We start from the raw sequence: 18,809 nt of genomic DNA on the forward strand, positions 1-18,809 counted from the left end.
CGCGGAGGGCGCCCCTGCCCCGCTCAAGAGGCCAGCCTCACCGCGCTTCCCCGCGATAGCGCTGACCCGCGCCGGGCCTGTGGAGTTCGCCGGCCCGGTCGGGCGGACTCCGGAGGACTGAGGTGAGGGACGTGGCGGGGCGGGGTGGGATGGGGGGCTGTCTACACACACACACACACACACACACAGACACGATGCGCCTCCACGGCTGGACCCGCCAAGGTGGAGACCTTCCAGCCCCCCTCCTCTCCTCACCTCGCCTCCTTCACCTACCCGCCCCCACCCCCAGCGCGCGGCCGCTGACTGCGCACGCGCGCTCACCCTTTGACCCCAGCCAGGGGCCGCCCTCCCGCACAACCCCTGTCAGCTGCGCCCCCGCCCTGTGGGTGGGCTGCCGCCTATTCCCCAGGGCCAGGGCTGGGGCACAGCGCATGGGGGAGGGGAGCGAGTGTAGGGGCGTCTCTCGGGATGTGTCCCATGGCTGGGGTGGGGCGGGGCGGGGTGGTTTGGGGGGCGCTGAAGAAATCAGTCCCCTCCATCTCCTACCTCTGGAAAACCCCCAAGCCCTTGGAGAACTGCCGGCACCGCTCCCGTGGGGGCCGGGACCCTGCTCTGTGTCCTCCTGTGGCCCAGTCCAAGGGGCCTGGGCCTGGCCCGGGGCTGGATTGGACCCCAACCACCCTCGGGTGTGGACTTGCTAAAAGCCGGGGATTAGATATTGGATTCGAGCTTCCTTGAGGTCATTTCACTAATGAAGGCACCGAAAAGAGTTTCCTAATCCATCTGTGAGGGTGGCAACTGAAAGAGAATTTTAAAGCTGACAGAATAGGCGAGGAAAGGCATAGGAGATTTCCACACCCAGTAAGGAAGACTTTCCCGAAATGGAAGAAAGAAACGAGCAAACAGAGACACCGGTAGCCCGCCCGGATCAGAGTCTGCTCCTTAGAGAAAGCACCCTGACCAGGTTCACCCGTGGGTGGGTGGCGAGCCAGTGGCATTCAGAAGCGCGAGGCCCCCAGTCCGTGCAGAAGACACCTGCACTCGGGTGTGTGTGGCGGCAGGATTCCCAAGCAGCTCCAAATGGTAATCCAAAGAGAAGCCAGGGAGTTCCCAAGGCCCCAGGTGTCCTCAGCCCACGACTGGCTGCTGGGGGAATGCGAAGCCCGGCTCCTTGTCTCAGAGCGGGACAACCAGGAGGTGGGACGTACACCCCGGGGTTCCCAGGAGGATCAGGCTGAAGCTGGTACTTGGCCTGAAAATGTCCCCTCGCATGGGCACCCCCTTCCGCTTCCGGCTCCTCTACTCCCGGTGCCCCTCCATCCAGGGGCCAGACTTTAAGAAGTCACCCGCAGGAGAATCCTGGTCCCAAAGGAGCCTTCTGGGGGACCCGTGCTGAGAGAGGGTGTGGGCATGGCCCGCTGGGGCTCTGCCCGGCCCAGGGCTGGGAGATGCCACCTCCCAGCTCCGGGTCCCTGCAGGAAGCGTTGGCAAGCACAGGGCCAGTCCCCCAAAGGCCCAGGTGCAGGGAGCCCAGGCCAAGCAGCCTGTGGAAGAAGCCACATGCCGTGCCACCCCGGGAACACGACTGCAGGTCGCGGCCCCTCCCGCCTCCTCCCCGACATGGCGCAGGGCTCAGAGACACCTGAGACGCTGCTACCAAAGTCCAAAGGGCATCGGTTGCTCCTCCAAAGCACCCGAGCAGACCGCGTTGTCCAGCCAGCCCCTGGGCCTCCCTGGGGTGCCCAGCACAAAAGTGCAGACAACCACCGGACTCGCAATATCAGTTTGAGGATGTTTCTGCCACTCTAAGGACCCGCAGGCCAGCTGGGCCTTCAGGCAGGACAGAGAGCCCCGGAATCCGACGTGGAGAGCTGCGTGGACGTCCCCATCAGGAGGCGGTCCCCACCTCCGAGGCTCTCCCCTTGCGGGGAGCGGCAGCCCCAGGGCCTCAGGGAAGACACCAGGCTGGGCCCCCCGCGGCACAGCGGGGCACGTCCCCGTCCCCGGCAGGGGACTTAGCGATGCCTGCGCCAGACTGCTGCGGCCGCCCTGCTGCCGGGTTCCTGGAGGGCTTCCTGGAAGCAGCGTCCACACCAAGCCCCTGGAAGGCCCAGGCGACGGAGGAGCCGGTCAGGCAGGGGCCGAGGACGGTGACGGGCGGGGAGGAGCGTGTCAGGCAGGGGCCGAGGACGGTGACAGGCCGGGCGGGAAGGAGCCGGTCAGGCAGGGGCCCAGGACAGTGACGGGCCTGGCCGGGGAGGAGCGGAGCGAGTCAGGCAGTGGCCCAGGTGGTGGGCCGGGCGGGGACGAGCCTGTCAGGCAGGGGCAGAGGACGGTGACGGTGACGGTGACGGTGACGGGCCGGGGCGGGAAGGGGCCGGTCAGGCAGGGGCAGGGGCCGAGGACAGTGACGGGCCTGGCGGGGGAGGAGCGCGTCAGGCAGGGGCAGAGGAGACGGGCTGGGTAAGGGGTAGGGTGACAGTTAGGGCACAATTCACAATCGCAAAGATGTGGAAGCGACCCGAGTGCCCATCCATCCAGGAGTGCATTAATAACATGCGGCGCGTGGACACCACGGAGTGCCATTCGGCTGTGAGGAGCAGCGGTGAGAGCGCGCCTCTCGTGTTCTCCTGGCCAGAGCTGGAACCCGTTCCAGTAGGCCAGGTATCCCAAGAACGGACACACGAGCACCACGTGCGCGCGCTCACCGGCAAATTGGTACGAACGGATGGACACCTAAGTGGACAGCGAGGAATCACCTTCATCGGGTGGGTGTCGGGCGGGCGTGGGGAGGGGGTGGGCATACACATGCATTAGGGAGGGGGTGGGTGCGCACCGACTGGGGGATGGGCGCACTTGAAGCTCTGACCAGAGGGGGGAGGCGGGGAAAGAGCAATGCACCCGACCTGAACATTGGTACCCCCACAATACGCTGGGAGAAAATGAGAAATAAATAAGGAGACAGGGGGGAGGGGGGCACGGGCAACACATGTCACCTCAATACTTGTACTCCCATCATCTGCTTGAAAAGAGAGAGAAAAGAAAATGCAATCATAGAGATAAGAGACACTTTCTAAGAAAATGAATCCGAAAAGAAAAGTAAAAGGAGGCCTGTCGAGCAGGTCTGGGTGTGACTCCGGATCCCCCAACCTCCAGTGCCACCACCAGAGATTCCTGCGTGTAGCCCATAGAACCCCAAAAGCAACGGGACGAGTTCTGGTCACATACTCGCTCAAAGTGACATCCTGGAATCCTTCCGGAACTCCCTCCCCTCTCAGACTCTCGAGGTTTCCTCCAGCGTGTCGGTTCCCACAGACCAGACCTTTGGTCTGAGACCTGACAGTCCAGATGGCACGCATGCTGCCCCGTGGCGGCGGTGTCCCCGCTTGGGACAAGAGGAGGCCCCACGGTGCGGGCTGGGGCGGCAGGCACCGCGGCGGGCGCTGAGGGTGGGGGTGATCCGCCGGACGGCCGCCCCGCCGCCGCGCTCCCAGCAAGGGGACAGAGCAACAGGCAAAAAAAAAAAAAAAAAGCCTAGGGCACCCGGGATTCCCAGGCGGTCTCCTATCCAAGTACTAACCAGGCCCGACGCTGCTTAGCTTCTGAGAGCAGACGAGATGGGGCGCGTTCGGGGTGGTGTGGCCGTAGACCGCGGAGGGCGCCCCTGCCCCGCTCAAGAGGCCAGCCTCACCGCGCTTCCCCGCGATAGCGCTGACCCGCGCCGGGCCTGTGGAGTTCGCCGGCCCGGTCGGGCGGACTCCGGAGGACTGAGGTGAGGGACGTGGCGGGGCGGGGTGGGATGGGGGGCTGTCTACACACACACACACACACACACACAGACACGATGCGCCTCCACGGCTGGACCCGCCAAGGTGGAGACCTTCCAGCCCCCCTCCTCTCCTCACCTCGCCTCCTTCACCTACCCGCCCCCACCCCCAGCGCGCGGCCGCTGACTGCGCACGCGCGCTCACCCTTTGACCCCAGCCAGGGGCCGCCCTCCCGCACAACCCCTGTCAGCTGCGCCCCCGCCCTGTGGGTGGGCTGCCGCCTATTCCCCAGGGCCAGGGCTGGGGCACAGCGCATGGGGGAGGGGAGCGAGTGTAGGGGCGTCTCTCGGGATGTGTCCCATGGCTGGGGTGGGGCGGGGCGGGGTGGTTTGGGGGGCGCTGAAGAAATCAGTCCCCTCCATCTCCTACCTCTGGAAAACCCCCAAGCCCTTGGAGAACTGCCGGCACCGCTCCCGTGGGGGCCGGGACCCTGCTCTGTGTCCTCCTGTGGCCCAGTCCAAGGGGCCTGGGCCTGGCCCGGGGCTGGATTGGACCCCAACCACCCTCGGGTGTGGACTTGCTAAAAGCCGGGGATTAGATATTGGATTCGAGCTTCCTTGAGGTCATTTCACTAATGAAGGCACCGAAAAGAGTTTCCTAATCCATCTGTGAGGGTGGCAACTGAAAGAGAATTTTAAAGCTGACAGAATAGGCGAGGAAAGGCATAGGAGATTTCCACACCCAGTAAGGAAGACTTTCCCGAAATGGAAGAAAGAAACGAGCAAACAGAGACACCGGTAGCCCGCCCGGATCAGAGTCTGCTCCTTAGAGAAAGCACCCTGACCAGGTTCACCCGTGGGTGGGTGGCGAGCCAGTGGCATTCAGAAGCGCGAGGCCCCCAGTCCGTGCAGAAGACACCTGCACTCGGGTGTGTGTGGCGGCAGGATTCCCAAGCAGCTCCAAATGGTAATCCAAAGAGAAGCCAGGGAGTTCCCAAGGCCCCAGGTGTCCTCAGCCCACGACTGGCTGCTGGGGGAATGCGAAGCCCGGCTCCTTGTCTCAGAGCGGGACAACCAGGAGGTGGGACGTACACCCCGGGGTTCCCAGGAGGATCAGGCTGAAGCTGGTACTTGGCCTGAAAATGTCCCCTCGCATGGGCACCCCCTTCCGCTTCCGGCTCCTCTACTCCCGGTGCCCCTCCATCCAGGGGCCAGACTTTAAGAAGTCACCCGCAGGAGAATCCTGGTCCCAAAGGAGCCTTCTGGGGGACCCGTGCTGAGAGAGGGTGTGGGCATGGCCCGCTGGGGCTCTGCCCGGCCCAGGGCTGGGAGATGCCACCTCCCAGCTCCGGGTCCCTGCAGGAAGCGTTGGCAAGCACAGGGCCAGTCCCCCAAAGGCCCAGGTGCAGGGAGCCCAGGCCAAGCAGCCTGTGGAAGAAGCCACATGCCGTGCCACCCCGGGAACACGACTGCAGGTCGCGGCCCCTCCCGCCTCCTCCCCGACATGGCGCAGGGCTCAGAGACACCTGAGACGCTGCTACCAAAGTCCAAAGGGCATCGGTTGCTCCTCCAAAGCACCCGAGCAGACCGCGTTGTCCAGCCAGCCCCTGGGCCTCCCTGGGGTGCCCAGCACAAAAGTGCAGACAACCACCGGACTCGCAATATCAGTTTGAGGATGTTTCTGCCACTCTAAGGACCCGCAGGCCAGCTGGGCCTTCAGGCAGGACAGAGAGCCCCGGAATCCGACGTGGAGAGCTGCGTGGACGTCCCCATCAGGAGGCGGTCCCCACCTCCGAGGCTCTCCCCTTGCGGGGAGCGGCAGCCCCAGGGCCTCAGGGAAGACACCAGGCTGGGCCCCCCGCGGCACAGCGGGGCACGTCCCCGTCCCCGGCAGGGGACTTAGCGATGCCTGCGCCAGACTGCTGCGGCCGCCCTGCTGCCGGGTTCCTGGAGGGCTTCCTGGAAGCAGCGTCCACACCAAGCCCCTGGAAGGCCCAGGCGACGGAGGAGCCGGTCAGGCAGGGGCCGAGGACGGTGACGGGCGGGGAGGAGCGTGTCAGGCAGGGGCAGAGGACGGTGACAGGCCGGGCGGGAAGGAGCCGGTCAGGCAGGGGCCCAGGACAGTGACGGGCCTGGCCGGGGAGGAGCGGAGCGAGTCAGGCAGTGGCCCAGGTGGTGGGCCGGGCGGGGACGAGCCTGTCAGGCAGGGGCAGAGGACGGTGACGGTGACGGTGACGGTGACGGGCCGGGGCGGGAAGGGGCCGGTCAGGCAGGGGCAGGGGCCGAGGACAGTGACGGGCCTGGCGGGGGAGGAGCGCGTCAGGCAGGGGCAGAGGAGACGGGCTGGGTAAGGGGTAGGGTGACAGTTAGGGCACAATTCACAATCGCAAAGATGTGGAAGCGACCCGAGTGCCCATCCATCCAGGAGTGCATTAATAACATGCGGCGCGTGGACACCACGGAGTGCCATTCGGCTGTGAGGAGCAGCGGTGAGAGCGCGCCTCTCGTGTTCTCCTGGCCAGAGCTGGAACCCGTTCCAGTAGGCCAGGTATCCCAAGAACGGACACACGAGCACCACGTGCGCGCGCTCACCGGCAAATTGGTACGAACGGATGGACACCTAAGTGGACAGCGAGGAATCACCTTCATCGGGTGGGTGTCGGGCGGGCGTGGGGAGGGGGTGGGCATACACATGCATTAGGGAGGGGGTGGGTGCGCACCGACTGGGGGATGGGCGCACTTGAAGCTCTGACCAGAGGGGGGAGGCGGGGAAAGAGCAATGCACCCGACCTGAACATTGGTACCCCCACAATACGCTGGGAGAAAATGAGAAATAAATAAGGAGACAGGGGGGAGGGGGGCACGGGCAACACATGTCACCTCAATACTTGTACTCCCATCATCTGCTTGAAAAGAGAGAGAAAAGAAAATGCAATCATAGAGATAAGAGACACTTTCTAAGAAAATGAATCCGAAAAGAAAAGTAAAAGGAGGCCTGTCGAGCAGGTCTGGGTGTGACTCCGGATCCCCCAACCTCCAGTGCCACCACCAGAGATTCCTGCGTGTAGCCCATAGAACCCCAAAAGCAACGGGACGAGTTCTGGTCACATACTCGCTCAAAGTGACATCCTGGAATCCTTCCGGAACTCCCTCCCCTCTCAGACTCTCGAGGTTTCCTCCAGCGTGTCGGTTCCCACAGACCAGACCTTTGGTCTGAGACCTGACAGTCCAGATGGCACGCATGCTGCCCCGTGGCGGCGGTGTCCCCGCTTGGGACAAGAGGAGGCCCCACGGTGCGGGCTGGGGCGGCAGGCACCGCGGCGGGCGCTGAGGGTGGGGGTGATCCGCCGGACGGCCGCCCCGCCGCCGCGCTCCCAGCAAGGGGACAGAGCAACAGGCAAAAAAAAAAAAAAAAAGCCTAGGGCACCCGGGATTCCCAGGCGGTCTCCTATCCAAGTACTAACCAGGCCCGACGCTGCTTAGCTTCTGAGAGCAGACGAGATGGGGCGCGTTCGGGGTGGTGTGGCCGTAGACCGCGGAGGGCGCCCCTGCCCCGCTCAAGAGGCCAGCCTCACCGCGCTTCCCCGCGATAGCGCTGACCCGCGCCGGGCCTGTGGAGTTCGCCGGCCCGGTCGGGCGGACTCCGGAGGACTGAGGTGAGGGACGTGGCGGGGCGGGGTGGGATGGGGGGCTGTCTACACACACACACACACACACACACAGACACGATGCGCCTCCACGGCTGGACCCGCCAAGGTGGAGACCTTCCAGCCCCCCTCCTCTCCTCACCTCGCCTCCTTCACCTACCCGCCCCCACCCCCAGCGCGCGGCCGCTGACTGCGCACGCGCGCTCACCCTTTGACCCCAGCCAGGGGCCGCCCTCCCGCACAACCCCTGTCAGCTGCGCCCCCGCCCTGTGGGTGGGCTGCCGCCTATTCCCCAGGGCCAGGGCTGGGGCACAGCGCATGGGGGAGGGGAGCGAGTGTAGGGGCGTCTCTCGGGATGTGTCCCATGGCTGGGGTGGGGCGGGGCGGGGTGGTTTGGGGGGCGCTGAAGAAATCAGTCCCCTCCATCTCCTACCTCTGGAAAACCCCCAAGCCCTTGGAGAACTGCCGGCACCGCTCCCGTGGGGGCCGGGACCCTGCTCTGTGTCCTCCTGTGGCCCAGTCCAAGGGGCCTGGGCCTGGCCCGGGGCTGGATTGGACCCCAACCACCCTCGGGTGTGGACTTGCTAAAAGCCGGGGATTAGATATTGGATTCGAGCTTCCTTGAGGTCATTTCACTAATGAAGGCACCGAAAAGAGTTTCCTAATCCATCTGTGAGGGTGGCAACTGAAAGAGAATTTTAAAGCTGACAGAATAGGCGAGGAAAGGCATAGGAGATTTCCACACCCAGTAAGGAAGACTTTCCCGAAATGGAAGAAAGAAACGAGCAAACAGAGACACCGGTAGCCCGCCCGGATCAGAGTCTGCTCCTTAGAGAAAGCACCCTGACCAGGTTCACCCGTGGGTGGGTGGCGAGCCAGTGGCATTCAGAAGCGCGAGGCCCCCAGTCCGTGCAGAAGACACCTGCACTCGGGTGTGTGTGGCGGCAGGATTCCCAAGCAGCTCCAAATGGTAATCCAAAGAGAAGCCAGGGAGTTCCCAAGGCCCCAGGTGTCCTCAGCCCACGACTGGCTGCTGGGGGAATGCGAAGCCCGGCTCCTTGTCTCAGAGCGGGACAACCAGGAGGTGGGACGTACACCCCGGGGTTCCCAGGAGGATCAGGCTGAAGCTGGTACTTGGCCTGAAAATGTCCCCTCGCATGGGCACCCCCTTCCGCTTCCGGCTCCTCTACTCCCGGTGCCCCTCCATCCAGGGGCCAGACTTTAAGAAGTCACCCGCAGGAGAATCCTGGTCCCAAAGGAGCCTTCTGGGGGACCCGTGCTGAGAGAGGGTGTGGGCATGGCCCGCTGGGGCTCTGCCCGGCCCAGGGCTGGGAGATGCCACCTCCCAGCTCCGGGTCCCTGCAGGAAGCGTTGGCAAGCACAGGGCCAGTCCCCCAAAGGCCCAGGTGCAGGGAGCCCAGGCCAAGCAGCCTGTGGAAGAAGCCACATGCCGTGCCACCCCGGGAACACGACTGCAGGTCGCGGCCCCTCCCGCCTCCTCCCCGACATGGCGCAGGGCTCAGAGACACCTGAGACGCTGCTACCAAAGTCCAAAGGGCATCGGTTGCTCCTCCAAAGCACCCGAGCAGACCGCGTTGTCCAGCCAGCCCCTGGGCCTCCCTGGGGTGCCCAGCACAAAAGTGCAGACAACCACCGGACTCGCAATATCAGTTTGAGGATGTTTCTGCCACTCTAAGGACCCGCAGGCCAGCTGGGCCTTCAGGCAGGACAGAGAGCCCCGGAATCCGACGTGGAGAGCTGCGTGGACGTCCCCATCAGGAGGCGGTCCCCACCTCCGAGGCTCTCCCCTTGCGGGGAGCGGCAGCCCCAGGGCCTCAGGGAAGACACCAGGCTGGGCCCCCCGCGGCACAGCGGGGCACGTCCCCGTCCCCGGCAGGGGACTTAGCGATGCCTGCGCCAGACTGCTGCGGCCGCCCTGCTGCCGGGTTCCTGGAGGGCTTCCTGGAAGCAGCGTCCACACCAAGCCCCTGGAAGGCCCAGGCGACGGAGGAGCCGGTCAGGCAGGGGCCGAGGACGGTGACGGGCGGGGAGGAGCGTGTCAGGCAGGGGCAGAGGACGGTGACAGGCCGGGCGGGAAGGAGCCGGTCAGGCAGGGGCCCAGGACAGTGACGGGCCTGGCCGGGGAGGAGCGGAGCGAGTCAGGCAGTGGCCCAGGTGGTGGGCCGGGCGGGGACGAGCCTGTCAGGCAGGGGCAGAGGACGGTGACGGTGACGGTGACGGTGACGGGCCGGGGCGGGAAGGGGCCGGTCAGGCAGGGGCAGGGGCCGAGGACAGTGACGGGCCTGGCGGGGGAGGAGCGCGTCAGGCAGGGGCAGAGGAGACGGGCTGGGTAAGGGGTAGGGTGACAGTTAGGGCACAATTCACAATCGCAAAGATGTGGAAGCGACCCGAGTGCCCATCCATCCAGGAGTGCATTAATAACATGCGGCGCGTGGACACCACGGAGTGCCATTCGGCTGTGAGGAGCAGCGGTGAGAGCGCGCCTCTCATGTTCTCCTGGCCAGAGCTGGAACCCGTTCCAGTAGGCCAGGTATCCCAAGAACGGACACACGAGCACCACGTGCGCGCGCTCACCGGCAAATTGGTACGAACGGATGGACACCTAAGTGGACAGCGAGGAATCACCTTCATCGGGTGGGTGTCGGGCGGGCGTGGGGAGGGGGTGGGCATACACATGCATTAGGGAGGGGGTGGGTGCGCACCGACTGGGGGATGGGCGCACTTGAAGCTCTGACCAGAGGGGGGAGGCGGGGAAAGAGCAATGCACCCGACCTGAACATTGGTACCCCCACAATACGCTGGGAGAAAATGAGAAATAAATAAGGAGACAGGGGGGAGGGGGGCACGGGCAACACATGTCACCTCAATACTTGTACTCCCATCATCTGCTTGAAAAGAGAGAGAAAAGAAAATGCAATCATAGAGATAAGAGACACTTTCTAAGAAAATGAATCCGAAAAGAAAAGTAAAAGGAGGCCTGTCGAGCAGGTCTGGGTGTGACTCCGGATCCCCCAACCTCCAGTGCCACCACCAGAGATTCCTGCGTGTAGCCCATAGAACCCCAAAAGCAACGGGACGAGTTCTGGTCACATACTCGCTCAAAGTGACATCCTGGAATCCTTCCGGAACTCCCTCCCCTCTCAGACTCTCGAGGTTTCCTCCAGCGTGTCGGTTCCCACAGACCAGACCTTTGGTCTGAGACCTGACAGTCCAGATGGCACGCATGCTGCCCCGTGGCGGCGGTGTCCCCGCTTGGGACAAGAGGAGGCCCCACGGTGCGGGCTGGGGCGGCAGGCACCGCGGCGGGCGCTGAGGGTGGGGGTGATCCGCCGGACGGCCGCCCCGCCGCCGCGCTCCCAGCAAGGGGACAGAGCAACAGGCAAAAAAAAAAAAAAAAAGCCTAGGGCACCCGGGATTCCCAGGCGGTCTCCTATCCAAGTACTAACCAGGCCCGACGCTGCTTAGCTTCTGAGAGCAGACGAGATGGGGCGCGTTCGGGGTGGTGTGGCCGTAGACCGCGGAGGGCGCCCCTGCCCCGCTCAAGAGGCCAGCCTCACCGCGCTTCCCCGCGATAGCGCTGACCCGCGCCGGGCCTGTGGAGTTCGCCGGCCCGGTCGGGCGGACTCCGGAGGACTGAGGTGAGGGACGTGGCGGGGCGGGGTGGGATGGGGGGCTGTCTACACACACACACACACACACACAGACACGATGCGCCTCCACGGCTGGACCCGCCAAGGTGGAGACCTTCCAGCCCCCCTCCTCTCCTCACCTCGCCTCCTTCACCTACCCGCCCCCACCCCCAGCGCGCGGCCGCTGACTGCGCACGCGCGCTCACCCTTTGACCCCAGCCAGGGGCCGCCCTCCCGCACAACCCCTGTCAGCTGCGCCCCCGCCCTGTGGGTGGGCTGCCGCCTATTCCCCAGGGCCAGGGCTGGGGCACAGCGCATGGGGGAGGGGAGCGAGTGTAGGGGCGTCTCTCGGGATGTGTCCCATGGCTGGGGTGGGGCGGGGCGGGGTGGTTTGGGGGGCGCTGAAGAAATCAGTCCCCTCCATCTCCTACCTCTGGAAAACCCCCAAGCCCTTGGAGAACTGCCGGCACCGCTCCCGTGGGGGCCGGGACCCTGCTCTGTGTCCTCCCGTGGCCCAGTCCAAGGGGCCTGGGCCTGGCCCGGGGCTGGATTGGACCCCAACCACCCTCGGGTGTGGACTTGCTAAAAGCCGGCGATTAGATATTGGATTCGAGCTTCCTTGAGGTCATTTCACTAATGAAGGCACCGAAAAGAGTTTCCTAATCCATCTGTGAGGGTGGCAACTGAAAGAGAATTTTAAAGCTGACAGAATAGGCGAGGAAAGGCATAGGAGATTTCCACACCCAGTAAGGAAGACTTTCCCGAAATGGAAGAAAGAAACGAGCAAACAGAGACACCGGTAGCCCGCCCGGATCAGAGTCTGCTCCTTAGAGAAAGCACCCTGACCAGGTTCACCCGTGGGTGGGTGGCGAGCCAGTGGCATTCAGAAGCGCGAGGCCCCCAGTCCGTGCAGAAGACACCTGCACTCGGGTGTGTGTGGCGGCAGGATTCCCAAGCAGCTCCAAATGGTAATCCAAAGAGAAGCCAGGGAGTTCCCAAGGCCCCAGGTGTCCTCAGCCCACGACTGGCTGCTGGGGGAATGCGAAGCCCGGCTCCTTGTCTCAGAGCGGGACAACCAGGAGGTGGGACGTACACCCCGGGGTTCCCAGGAGGATCAGGCTGAAGCTGGTACTTGGCCTGAAAATGTCCCCTCGCATGGGCACCCCCTTCCGCTTCCGGCTCCTCTACTCCCGGTGCCCCTCCATCCAGGGGCCAGACTTTAAGAAGTCACCCGCAGGAGAATCCTGGTCCCAAAGGAGCCTTCTGGGGGACCCGTGCTGAGAGAGGGTGTGGGCATGGCCCGCTGGGGCTCTGCCCGGCCCAGGGCTGGGAGATGCCACCTCCCAGCTCCGGGTCCCTGCAGGAAGCGTTGGCAAGCACAGGGCCAGTCCCCCAAAGGCCCAGGTGCAGGGAGCCCAGGCCAAGCAGCCTGTGGAAGAAGCCACATGCCGTGCCACCCCGGGAACACGACTGCAGGTCGCGGCCCCTCCCGCCTCCTCCCCGACATGGCGCAGGGCTCAGAGACACCTGAGACGCTGCTACCAAAGTCCAAAGGGCATCGGTTGCTCCTCCAAAGCACCCGAGCAGACCGCGTTGTCCAGCCAGCCCCTGGGCCTCCCTGGGGTGCCCAGCACAAAAGTGCAGACAACCACCGGACTCGCAATATCAGTTTGAGGATGTTTCTGCCACTCTAAGGACCCGCAGGCCAGCTGGGCCTTCAGGCAGGACAGAGAGCCCCGGAATCCGACGTGGAGAGCTGCGTGGACGTCCCCATCAGGAGGCGGTCCCCACCTCCGAGGCTCTCCCCTTGCGGGGAGCGGCAGCCCCAGGGCCTCAGGGAAGACACTAGGCTGGGCCCCCCGCGGCACAGCGGGGCACGTCCCCGTCCCCGGCAGGGGACTTAGCGATGCCTGCGCCAGACTGCTGCGGCCGCCCTGCTGCCGGGTTCCTGGAGGGCTTCCTGGAAGCAGCGTCCACACCAAGCCCCTGGAAGGCCCAGGCGACGGAGGAGCCGGTCAGGCAGGGGCCGAGGACGGTGACGGGCGGGGAGGAGCGTGTCAGGCAGGGGCAGAGGACGGTGACAGGCCGGGCGGGAAGGAGCCGGTCAGGCAGGGGCCCAGGACAGTGACGGGCCTGGCCGGGGAGGAGCGGAGCGAGTCAGGCAGTGGCCCAGGTGGTGGGCCGGGCGGGGACGAGCCTGTCAGGCAGGGGCAGAGGACGGTGACGGTGACGGTGACGGTGACGGGCCGGGGCGGGAAGGGGCCGGTCAGGCAGGGGCAGGGGCCGAGGACAGTGACGGGCCTGGCGGGGGAGGAGCGCGTCAGGCAGGGGCAGAGGAGACGGGCTGGGTAAGGGGTAGGGTGACAGTTAGGGCACAATTCACAATCGCAAAGATGTGGAAGCGACCCGAGTGCCCATCCATCCAGGAGTGCATTAATAACATGCGGCGCGTGGACACCACGGAGTGCCATTCGGCTGTGAGGAGCAGCGGTGAGAGCGCGCCTCTCGTGTTCTCCTGGCCAGAGCTGGAACCCGTTCCAGTAGGCCAGGTATCCCAAGAACGGACACACGAGCACCACGTGCGCGCGCTCACCGGCAAATTGGTACGAACGGATGGACACCTAAGTGGACAGCGAGGAATCACCTTCATCGGGTGGGTGTCGGGCGGGCGTGGGGAGGGGGTGGGCATACACATGCATTAGGGAGGGGGTGGGTGCGCACCGACTGGGGGATGGGCGCACTTGAAGCTCTGACCAGAGGGGGGAGGCGGGGAAAGAGCAATGCACCCGACCTGAACATTGGTACCCCCACAATACGCTGGGAGAAAATGAGAAATAAATAAGGAGACAGGGGGGAGGGGGGCACGGGCAACACATGTCACCTCAATACTTGTACTCCCATCATCTGCTTGAAAAGAGAGAGAAAAGAAAATGCAATCATAGAGATAAGAGACACTTTCTAAGAAAATGAATCCGAAAAGAAAAGTAAAAGGAGGCCTGTCGAGCAGGTCTGGGTGTGACTCCGGATCCCCCAACCTCCAGTGCCACCACCAGAGATTCCTGCGTGTAGCCCATAGAACCCCAAAAGCAACGGGACGAGTTCTGGTCACATACTCGCTCAAAGTGACATCCTGGAATCCTTCCGGAACTCCCTCCCCTCTCAGACTCTCGAGGTTTCCTCCAGCGTGTCGGTTCCCACAGACCAGACCTTTGGTCTGAGACCTGACAGTCCAGATGGCACGCATGCTGCCCCGTGGCGGCGGTGTCCCCGCTTGGGACAAGAGGAGGCCCCACGGTGCGGGCTGGGGCGGCAGGCACCGCGGCGGGCGCTGAGGGTGGGGGTGATCCGCCGGACGGCCGCCCCGCCGCCGCGCTCCCAGCAAGGGGACAGAGCAACAGGCAAAAAAAAAAAAAAAAAGCCTAGGGCACCCGGGATTCCCAGGCGGTCTCCTATCCAAGTACTAACCAGGCCCGACGCTGCTTAGCTTCTGAGAGCAGACGAGATGGGGCGCGTTCGGGGTGGTGTGGCCGTAGACCGCGGAGGGCGCCCCTGCCCCGCTCAAGAGGCCAGCCTCACCGCGCTTCCCCGCGATAGCGCTGACCCGCGCCGGGCCTGTGGAGTTCGCCGGCCCGGTCGGGCGGACTCCGGAGGACTGAGGTGAGGGACGTGGCGGGGCGGGGTGGGATGGGGGGCTGTCTACACACACACACACACACACACAGACACGATGCGCCTCCACGGCTGGACCCGCCAAGGTGGAGACCTTCCAGCCCCCCTCCTCTCCTCACCTCGCCTCCTTCACCTACCCGCCCCCACCCCCAGCGCGCGGCCGCTGACTGCGCACGCGCGCTCACCCTTTGACCCCAGCCAGGGGCCGCCCTCCCGCACAACCCCTGTCAGCTGCGCCCCCGCCCTGTGGGTGGGCTGCCGCCTATTCCCCAGGGCCAGGGCTGGGGCACAGCGCATGGGGGAGGGGAGCGAGTGTAGGGGCGTCTCTCGGGATGTGTCCCATGGCTGGGGTGGGGCGGGGCGGGGTGGTTTGGGGGGCGCTGAAGAAATCAGTCCCCTCCATCTCCTACCTCTGGAAAACCCCCAAGCCCTTGGAGAACTGCCGGCACCGCTCCCGTGGGGGCCGGGACCCTGCTCTGTGTCCTCCCGTGGCCCAGTCCAAGGGGCCTGGGCCTGGCCCGGGGCTGGATTGGACCCCAACCACCCTCGGGTGTGGACTTGCTAAAAGCCGGCGATTAGATATTGGATTCGAGCTTCCTTGAGGTCATTTCACTAATGAAGGCACCGAAAAGAGTTTCCTAATCCATCTGTGAGGGTGGCAACTGAAAGAGAATTTTAAAGCTGACAGAATAGGCGAGGAAAGGCATAGGAGATTTCCACACCCAGTAAGGAAGACTTTCCCGAAATGGAAGAAAGAAACGAGCAAACAGAGACACCGGTAGCCCGCCCGGATCAGAGTCTGCTCCTTAGAGAAAGCACCCTGACCAGGTTCACCCGTGGGTGGGTGGCGAGCCAGTGGCATTCAGAAGCGCGAGGCCCCCAGTCCGTGCAGAAGACACCTGCACTCGGGTGTGTGTGGCGGCAGGATTCCCAAGCAGCTCCAAATGGTAATCCAAAGAGAAGCCAGGGAGTTCCCAAGGCCCCAGGTGTCCTCAGCCCACGACTGGCTGCTGGGGGAATGCGAAGCCCGGCTCCTTGTCTCAGAGCGGGACAACCAGGAGGTGGGACGTACACCCCGGGGTTCCCAGGAGGATCAGGCTGAAGCTGGTACTTGGCCTGAAAATGTCCCCTCGCATGGGCACCCCCTTCCGCTTCCGGCTCCTCTACTCCCGGTGCCCCTCCATCCAGGGGCCAGACTTTAAGAAGTCACCCGCAGGAGAATCCTGGTCCCAAAGGAGCCTTCTGGGGGACCCGTGCTGAGAGAGGGTGTGGGCATGGCCCGCTGGGGCTCTGCCCGGCCCAGGGCTGGGAGATGCCACCTCCCAGCTCCGGGTCCCTGCAGGAAGCGTTGGCAAGCACAGGGCCAGTCCCCCAAAGGCCCAGGTGCAGGGAGCCCAGGCCAAGCAGCCTGTGGAAGAAGCCACATGCCGTGCCACCCCGGGAACACGACTGCAGGTCGCGGCCCCTCCCGCCTCCTCCCCGACATGGCGCAGGGCTCAGAGACACCTGAGACGCTGCTACCAAAGTCCAAAGGGCATCGGTTGCTCCTCCAAAGCACCCGAGCAGACCGCGTTGTCCAGCCAGCCCCTGGGCCTCCCTGGGGTGCCCAGCACAAAAGTGCAGACAACCACCGGACTCGCAATATCAGTTTGAGGATGTTTCTGCCACTCTAAGGACCCGCAGGCCAGCTGGGCCTTCAGGCAGGACAGAGAGCCCCGGAATCCGACGTGGAGAGCTGCGTGGACGTCCCCATCAGGAGGCGGTCCCCACCTCCGAGGCTCTCCCCTTGCGGGGAGCGGCAGCCCCAGGGCCTCAGGGAAGACACTAGGCTGGGCCCCCCGCGGCACAGCGGGGCACGTCCCCGTCCCCGGCAGGGGACTTAGCGATGCCTGCGCCAGACTGCTGCGGCCGCCCTGCTGCCGGGTTCCTGGAGGGCTTCCTGGAAGCAGCGTCCACACCAAGCCCCTGGAAGGCCCAGGCGACGGAGGAGCCGGTCAGGCAGGGGCCGAGGACGGTGACGGGCGGGGAGGAGCGTGTCAGGCAGGGGCAGAGGACGGTGACAGGCCGGGCGGGAAGGAGCCGGTCAGGCAGGGGCCCAGGACAGTGACGGGCCTGGCCGGGGAGGAGCGGAGCGAGTCAGGCAGTGGCCCAGGTGGTGGGCCGGGCGGGGACGAGCCTGTCAGGCAGGGGCAGAGGACGGTGACGGTGACGGTGACGGTGACGGGCCGGGGCGGGAAGGGGCCGGTCAGGCAGGGGCAGGGGCCGAGGACAGTGACGGGCCTGGCGGGGGAGGAGCGCGTCAGGCAGGGGCAGAGGAGACGGGCTGGGTAAGGGGTAGGGTGACAGTTAGGGCACAATTCACAATCGCAAAGATGTGGAAGCGACCCGAGTGCCCATCCATCCAGGAGTGCATTAATAACATGCGGCGCGTGGACACCACGGAGTGCCATTCGGCTGTGAGGAGCAGCGGTGAGAGCGCGCCTCTCGTGTTCTCCTGGCCAGAGCTGGAACCCGTTCCAGTAGGCCAGGTATCCCAAGAACGGACACACGAGCACCACGTGCGCGCGCTCACCGGCAAATTGGTACGAACGGATGGACACCTAAGTGGACAGCGAGGAATCACCTTCATCGGGTGGGTGTCGGGCGGGCGTGGGGAGGGGGTGGGCATACACATGCATTAGGGAGGGGGTGGGTGCGCACCGACTGGGGGATGGGCGCACTTGAAGCTCTGACCAGAGGGGGGAGGCGGGGAAAGAGCAATGCACCCGACCTGAACATTGGTACCCCCACAATACGCTGGGAGAAAATGAGAAATAAATAAGGAGACAGGGGGGAGGGGGGCACGGGCAACACATGTCACCTCAATACTTGTACTCCCATCATCTGCTTGAAAAGAGAGAGAAAAGAAAATGCAATCATAGAGATAAGAGACACTTTCTAAGAAAATGAATCCGAAAAGAAAAGTAAAAGGAGGCCTGTCGAGCAGGTCTGGGTGTGACTCCGGATCCCCCAACCTCCAGTGCCACCACCAGAGATTCCTGCGTGTAGCCCATAGAACCCCAAAAGCAACGGGACGAGTTCTGGTCACATACTCGCTCAAAGTGACATCCTGGAATCCTTCCGGAACTCCCTCCCCTCTCAGACTCTCGAGGTTTCCTCCAGCGTGTCGGTTCCCACAGACCAGACCTTTGGTCTGAGACCTGACAGTCCAGATGGCACGCATGCTGCCCCGTGGCGGCGGTGTCCCCGCTTGGGACAAGAGGAGGCCCCACGGTGCGGGCTGGGGCGGCAGGCACCGCGGCGGGCGCTGAGGGTGGGGGTGATCCGCCGGACGGCCGCCCCGCCGCCGCGCTCCCAGCAAGGGGACAGAGCAACAGGCAAAAAAAAAAAAAAAAAGCCTAGGGCACCCGGGATTCCCAGGCGGTCTCCTATCCAAGTACTAACCAGGCCCGACGCTGCTTAGCTTCTGAGAGCAGACGAGATGGGGCGCGTTCGGGGTGGTGTGGCCGTAGACCGCGGAGGGCGCCCCTGCCCCGCTCAAGAGGCCAGCCTCACCGCGCTTCCCCGCGATAGCGCTGACCCGCGCCGGGCCTGTGGAGTTCGCCGGCCCGGTCGGGCGGACTCCGGAGGACTGAGGTGAGGGACGTGGCGGGGCGGGGTGGGATGGGGGGCTGTCTACACACACACACACACACACACAGACACGATGCGCCTCCACGGCTGGACCCGCCAAGGTGGAGACCTTCCAGCCCCCCTCCTCTCCTCACCTCGCCTCCTTCACCTACCCGCCCCCACCCCCAGCGCGCGGCCGCTGACTGCGCACGCGCGCTCACCCTTTGACCCCAGCCAGGGGCCGCCCTCCCGCACAACCCCTGTCAGCTGCGCCCCCGCCCTGTGGGTGGGCTGCCGCCTATTCCCCAGGGCCAGGGCTGGGGCACAGCGCATGGGGGAGGGGAGCGAGTGTAGGGGCGTCTCTCGGGATGTGTCCCATGGCTGGGGTGGGGCGGGGCGGGGTGGTTTGGGGGGCGCTGAAGAAATCAGTCCCCTCCATCTCCTACCTCTGGAAAACCCCCAAGC

The 18,809-nt window shown here is 64.7% G+C and overlaps 5 pseudogenes; all 5 read right to left on the reverse strand.

Moving 5' to 3' along the window:
- Window positions 1-3,531: 3,531 nt before the first annotated feature.
- LOC142864618 (uncharacterized) lies at window positions 3,532-3,650 on the reverse strand (annotated as a pseudogene).
- A 3,531-nt stretch (window positions 3,651-7,181) lies between these two features.
- LOC142864619 (uncharacterized) lies at window positions 7,182-7,300 on the reverse strand (annotated as a pseudogene).
- A 3,531-nt stretch (window positions 7,301-10,831) lies between these two features.
- On the reverse strand, window positions 10,832-10,950 carry LOC142864620 (uncharacterized; annotated as a pseudogene).
- Window positions 10,951-14,479: 3,529 nt separating this feature from the next.
- LOC142864622 (uncharacterized) lies at window positions 14,480-14,598 on the reverse strand (annotated as a pseudogene).
- A 3,529-nt stretch (window positions 14,599-18,127) lies between these two features.
- On the reverse strand, window positions 18,128-18,246 carry LOC142864623 (uncharacterized; annotated as a pseudogene).
- Between the last annotated feature and the right edge of the window lie 563 nt (window positions 18,247-18,809).

The sequence above is a fragment of the Microcebus murinus genome, chromosome 25 (genome assembly GCF_040939455.1).
Source record: "Microcebus murinus isolate Inina chromosome 25, M.murinus_Inina_mat1.0, whole genome shotgun sequence".
NCBI lineage: Eukaryota > Metazoa > Chordata > Mammalia > Primates > Cheirogaleidae > Microcebus > Microcebus murinus.